Consider the following 7,348-nt stretch of genomic DNA (forward strand, 5'->3'; position numbering starts at 1 on the left):
AGAATGCCATTTGGGAGGGACCACTTTGTTGATTAAATTGACAAAATGGGTTTTTTCAGAAACAGAGATAGGGAGATGCTTATTCTTTTTTAAATCAACCATTTCATTCCTGATACTACGAATCTCGTATTTTAAGTCTGAGATTGTAATTTCTTTGGATTTTTGTTTTGAAGATTCTTCCAAAGGTTTTTCAGGAGATGTTTTAGTATTGCTTTGTTCCTCTTGATTGGTCAGAACAGAACAAGTACTAATACAATTGTAGTTGATTCTATTAAGAAGAGCAAAGCCAAAATCTTCTGTAGGATTGATAGATCCGTTCCAGATCTTTCGGAGTTTTAATTCCGTTTCAACCTTACAAAAGTTTTGTTCAAGGATTCTGATGTTATCCTCAGTTGGTTCTTGAGGGGGTTTTTCAAAATTGGTGCTAATGCCTTGTTCATAGGAACTAGCAATATTTTCTGAAAATTCATCAAGAAATTTGTCAATCTTCTCAAGGTCTGATTGAGAAGTCTTTTGATATGAAAGTTTTGACAAATCAGGGAGAGATTGGGAAACAAAATTGTTTTGCTCAATGATTCTCCTATCGTTCGTGATAGGGTCCTTATCATGAGTTTTGAAAGGGGAACACTTGACAACCATGTTGTTGACATCCAGAAGGGTGTTTGTAGTGGGAGGATGGGAAGATCTGACGACAGATTTATCCTCTTTAACAAACTTCTGTTTGACAACGTTCAAAACATTTTCGTCCGGAAAACGTTTTTGGAGAAAATCAAAAAACAAAATGTGAGTCTGGGACTCGATCATAGCTTCGGCCCATTGGACCTTGATACGATCTCGTTCCTTTTGGGAATACTTAGCACGGTAAGCATGCCTCAACTCACGATTTTCTTTTGAAGAAAAATCTTTGTTCAAAGCTTTCCAATCAATAACAGAGAAAAAGTCTTTGATGTGGGCAGTGATAACATTACACTGATGGGGAAAATCAGATGTAACTGGAGCAACAAAATCAGAAGCAGAGGGAGAAAGAGATCCGCGATCGTCATCCGTCAGTGGATGATTTTTCGTGGAATAAAAAGCAGATGAAACTTGGGAATCCGTGGAAATCCCTTTGAGTTTCAAACCAGGATTAACAGTGGGATGAAGATGAGGAGAATCATTAAGGGATTCGTCGACATCTTTATCTCTACGACGGAGTCCTTCTGAGGTAGTTGAACCCGCAAAAGAATTCCTTCGTTCGTTAATCAACAGGGGACGTTCAATTCTGTTTGAAAATCCCAAATCAGCAAAATTGATTTTAACAGATCCATCCATGTATTGTTGGATGTAATCAAGATTAGAAGCATCGTTAACTACTCGAGAAGGTTTTGCAACATTCTCCAAAAGCCACTCGTTGGGGAGTTCAATCTCCGACCACCGAATCATCTTTGGAGTTTTAATATGAGCATTCTGAGTAGAGCTCTGAATCAACAGAGTCGATTCGCCAGTATTCTTAATCACAGCACGTGGATCAAGATTTGTTTTCATCAACTTGTAATAAACACGATAGATGATAGCAATAGGATGGCTACCAACTTCCATGTTATAACCTGATGTGAGTATATTCAGCGTCAGTGCTTTCAGAATATGAACATCGGTTAAACTCAAAGTCATGTTTGGGAAAACATCAAAGTGGACAGGGCCACCAAACAAAGATGACTGAATCAAACTAATAATGCTTGTTTTAAAATCAAGAAAACGAGCATCACGCAAACAAAGCAAAACAGATGCATTAATACCGAGTCGAGTCAAAGCTTTGACTGCAACTTGGACAGAACCAACATGCAAAAATCTGAATTTCTTTGCAAGAGCATTGTTAACAAAACGCTTGCTGAACAAGGTAATAGTCTGATTATTACCCGAGACCGGAAAGGTCTGTTCAACAGTTTTGACTGAATATTGAATCTTAAAAGAAGATTGAAACCAAGTAGTATTGTAGATATCCCTAGCGTCCAGCTTGGGGATGTTCCACTTACTAAAATCAGCATTATCATCAACCAAAATGTTTTCATAGTTAACCACGTCCTGTGGCAAACTGGAATTAGAGCTAACAGAAGAATTAGATCTGAACATTATGACATACAAACTAAACTCATAATCACTCACTGGGTGAAGTCTTAAAGGATCTCATCCTAGGTACTCACTCACTGGTAAACTTCCTAAGTGTGTCCTCACTATGTGTATGACTAGCACACGCAGACCCTTGGCCTAACATACAGGTTGCGCAGACCCTTGGCCTAGCCCTCAGCACCTACTTAATGCCCTAACTCGCCTCTCCTGGGCTTCAAACGGGACTTACAGGTTCGCAAACTGAGGTGACGGGGTGTCAACTTGAAACTGTACTGACGGGGTGTTGTGCTACAATCAAAGTGACTAGGATCTCGACACGGAGAAAGGATAGCAGTTAATGAACAAAAAGGAGGGGAGAAAGACTGTGCACTCAGGGGGGGAGAAAGAGAGAAGATGTAAAATCAAGGCAGCAAACAGATCGGAACTCTTATGGCTCTGATACCAAAAGGGAGGGGGAGGGGGTGGAAGCGCAATATGCATATAGATGCAGGGGATGAGGGGTAGATGATAATAGATGCAGAACATAAGCAGTTGAAAATCAAAGCAGTAGAACCGTCCAAGATGGCGGTATGACAATTGATAATCAAAAATAAACAACTGAAAATAAATAACAGTTGATAAAACAGATAATCGTTATAGATTATACAGATAAAAACCTAAGCTTGAGTAAGGCGTTCGGACTTACTGAAGTAAGGACAAAGAAGGAGAAGAAGAAGAAGAATGGCTGGAGGATAGAGTGTCTCAAGGAACCTCTCAAAAAACCTCTGCCTTACAATGGAGAATGGGAGCCCGTTATATAGGCTTCAGAAAAGTAAAAACAGTAAATTACAATCATGAGCCGCGTCCAGCGGTCAAATGTAAACAGTAATGAGTAAACAGTAAAGGCACGTCTGGCGCCAGTCTGAACAGTGAAAGTACCAATCAGGAACAGTAGATTGTCGGCACTGTAGTGTCGGCTGACAAATCTTGAACAGTGAGTGAACAGTGCATCTGAACAGTAATCCTGCGCGTGTCGTCCTGACATGAACAGTAAAAGTGAACAGTGATTTTGCACAGTAACTCCAAGTATAAATGAACAGTGATCCGTCCGGGATCAATGAGAACCAAATCTTTCGAAACCAGCCGTCCGGGCTAGTTCTGTCGAACTGAACTGTACTGGCCGTCATGAAACCAGTCTCTGGGGAAAACCTGAGAAAACTAGCCTTTTGCGGGGCTAGATAAAGATGAACATTGAGGACCGTTAGAGGTCCAATTCTTCACATGTCTTCAGCCCCTGGGTAGGGGTAGTAGTCTTGTGAGTCTTCAAAATATGGCGGAACCTGGATGGGCTTCTCAGCAGATGGTTTGGACGTCTCGTCTTCATCATCTTCTAAAGTATCCAGGGCAGCAAGCAAGGCTTCAATCATTTCTTTCTTCTTGGAGGAATTCTTCTTTGAAGAGCTTGAAGAAGCCGAATGGGGGGAAGCAGGGGAACTTTCTTTTTCTCGTTTTGGAGATGAGAAAGCACTGGGAGGAATCAACAAATTAGACAGGGCAGACGCCTTTGGGGCAGGAAGGGCCTTGGGAGCGCGAGCCATGTTTTTAACCTCAAGGACAATGGTATCAACCAGTGAGTATTTATCCCACCATTTGATATACCAATGCCTTTGGATTTTGTCTTCCGAGAGGTGGTATTGCCATCTCAGAATCCAAGGAATCTTGAATTTTTTAACAAAATGAAGCACAGTTGAAAACTTTGCTCCATAGGAATCAACCTTGTAATGGCCTTTGAAAATTTGAAAGGCATCAACAAGTTGGAGGGGGAGTATATCCGGGAGACAACCAAATTGGTTCCACCACCTGGAGAACCAGAGAGGGAGAATACCAGAAAATTCTTTATCAAAACAGACAAACCAAGAATGTTCAAATTTCGAGGTTTGGTGAAGCAGGAATTTGAAAAAGGCATCCACGTAATCATAATAATTACAGGGGATGTTAAACCCGTTCAGGGACTTGGAATCAGAAGGGTGATTACCCCATTCTTTTTCCGAAATAATTCTCTTGAAATAAACACTGTGGTAAATTGTTTTCTGGAGGTTAATCTTATCAGGGATGACCTTGAAGAAAACAGAACCTGTTTGTTTCAGGATAGCAGAATAATAAGCCAAATTTTTCGAAGGATGTTCAGGAATCCAATGAAAGTTTGGGGGAAAATAAGAGACGGCAATATCTCCGGGGGTAAGGGAAGGGGAAACCCGATTTAACTCAACAAAAAATAAATTTTGGGAGTAGGGGAGGGTCATGTATTTTGACGACGTCCGGTCGTACTTGACGGAAGGTTTTTGGGAAGGATCCGCAAAGGGATCAAAGGAGGCAGCAAGAGTGCTGGAATATGAAACCTGGGAACCAGGACAAAAGGGGGTGAATCTGTTGGTTAGGGCAACATATGAAAACGGCAAAGGGGAAGCAGTGGGAACAATGGAAGACTCTGACTTGATGGTCAGAGCCTTGGAAGTAACTTTCTCTTTTTCTTTTTTGCCTGCCATGGTGGCACTGCAAAATTTCAAAAGGAAAGAAATCAGAAATAAAGATGTAAAAATCTTTAAAATATCACAAAATAATTTTAAAATTATTTTGATGCAAAGTAAAACAGTTATAATAATATGCGCCATGTGATGGGTGCAGGTATGAACAGTAGGTAAAACACAATCAGGGGGAGTGTTTAAACAAGATAAAGTCCTAATGGGAGTAGGGTACTCATCAGACTCTAATCCTGAAAACCTATTAATCAACCTATTAATATCAATTTCAAATTTGGAAACGAACTCAAATTGAATTTTAGTACCAAATTTGACAGCAGAAACACCAATCTCATCAACAGAAAATGGATAAAGCAAAGAAAGAAAAGGCATGCCAAGAATAACTTTTTCTTTCATGTTTTTGACAAGAACAGCAGAAGTATGAAAGCGAACATTCTTTTGACAAACATGAATGTTACCGAGCTCATACTTGATATGCAGTTTATCACCACTGGCAGAATTTAATCTTTGAGTGGATGATTCAAAATATTTTTTGGGAATAACACCTTCTTGAATGCAATTCAAGTCAGAACCAGAATCAATTAAAGCAATAGCATCAAAAACATATTCATCAGAAATACGGATATGAATTCTTGAATACCATTTGGGAGGAACAACTTTAGAAATCATACTGACAACCTTATCCTCATCAGAAAGAGGTTTATGGGTGGATTCAGCCTCATCATCATGCTCAGAAATTTTAGTGTCTTCGTTACTGGAAGCACTTTCTGGAAAACATTTGTTAAGATTTAACAGCAAAAGTTGTTGTTGTAAATCTTTGTTTTCAGTTTTCACAGCTTGCAGTTCAGTCTGCAATTTCACAATGTCTTTCTTGATGTTACTGATCTCATGCTGCAATTCTGAGACAGTAAGCACTTTGTTTTTCGGGTTTGAAAAACGTTTCAAAGTGTCTTCAAGAGAGAACTTGGAAGTAGCTGGTTTTTCAAAATTTTTAAACATGAGTTTCTTAAGTTTTTTAAGATACTCTTCTTTTAACTCAGGATCATCAATTTTTGAAATCAAAGTTAAAAGCAAATCTTCTTGTTCTTCTGATTTGGACATCATTGAACAAGTTTTTGTGTTGCAGCAAGAACCGGCACAGTTCTCAAATTTGTAACAATTTTCATAAACAGAAGATTCAGAATGATAATCAGAATCCGAAGAGGATGGAAGATCATCATTAGAAGAATAATCAGAAAATCCATTGTTTTGGAAAATTCTAAAAATCTTTTGCTTTTCATCGTCCTTGATGTTTAAAGCATTAATCTCTTGTTTAATCTTTTTGGGAGGTTTAGGGCACTTGTCAGCATAGTGTCCAGTTTCTCCACAATTGAAACATTTATCTTTTGAAAAATATTTTTCAAATTTAGAGCCTTTACTCCGTTTGGGAGGTTTAGAAAATTTAGGTTTATTAAATTTTCTTGTCTTAGCTCTGTTGTAATATGGAGGGGAAGATTTCGCAAAATCTTTTCTGGTTTTCTTCTTATGCTTCTTTGAAGGAGCAATAGGAGGCAAACCGAATTGTTCGCAGAAATTTCCCATTTCATACTTAGCTTTCTTGGCGTTTTTGAGCTGCTGTCGGATCATTTTTTGATCGATGCACATCTTAATGCCAAGTTTTTTCACTGTGGAGAATAAATCTCCATAGGTTAATCTTTCAAAATCGATGAGACCAGTGTCCGTACTGATCAACTCATCTTTAACCTTGTGAGCAAATAATGAGGGCAAACCGTCAATAAACTTTTCTTTCCAATAAGGCTTTTGGCTATCAGGCCTCATCATAACACGGGAAAGAAAAACATCTTGATACCATCTATAGTCAGACATAGTAGGGCATCGAAGATTATTCAAATAATCAGAAATACGAGAAGTAATGTTGGAGGGAGTTCCAACAAAATTCTTGATAATTGTATAAATCAAGGTGTTAACACCATCAGGTTCACCCATGCCAACGTCCTCATTGAAAATGGGTATACCTTCTTCATCACATTTTACCGCTTTCCTGATTTGGTTTCTTCTGTCCTCAGTGAGATAATTATCCCACCAATTCCGAAGGGTACCAGAAAAACCAGTAGCAAGTAAATCCACAATATCAGTTTGACTTTTACTGTGGTTTGAGATGTAGGCATTAGCAACCATGGCCATGTGATTCATCTTGTTGAGCAGTTCTTGCTCAGATAAACCATCAATGTTCCATTCATACAGCTTATCAGCAGAAACAGAAAACTGAGTATGCAAAAACCTTTCCTCAAATTGTAAATCAGGAGGGGTAGGTTTTGGATAAAAATTCTTTGTCTGATTGAAAGTTCTAGATCCGTCAAAGATCCTTTGGAGTTTTGGCTCCGTTTCAATTTTTCCAAAGTTTTGTTCAAGAACTTTGATGTCAGAATCTGTGGAATCAGCAGAGGATTCAAAATCAGATGAAAAAGCTTTTTCCATGGCAAAATTCTGACCAGAAGTACTGGCACGAGTCGTCTTTAACTCGGTCAGTTCAGCAAGCAATTTGTTTACTTTCTCAGTGTTCTTCTGAGAAGTTGTTTTTAAACCAGGAGATTTCTTTAAATCAGGGAGAGAAATCAGAGGTTTTTCAATCTTTGGGGGAACAGAGGAAAACTTTAAATCAGAGGAAGAAGAAGAAAATTTTTCTTCAATCCGATCTAACTGTTGACCTATGATATGAATAG

The sequence above is a fragment of the Corylus avellana genome, chromosome 9, assembly GCF_965113065.1.
Source record: "Corylus avellana chromosome 9, dhCorAvel1.hap1.2, whole genome shotgun sequence".
In the NCBI taxonomy this organism is placed as follows: Eukaryota; Viridiplantae; Streptophyta; class Magnoliopsida; order Fagales; family Betulaceae; genus Corylus; species Corylus avellana.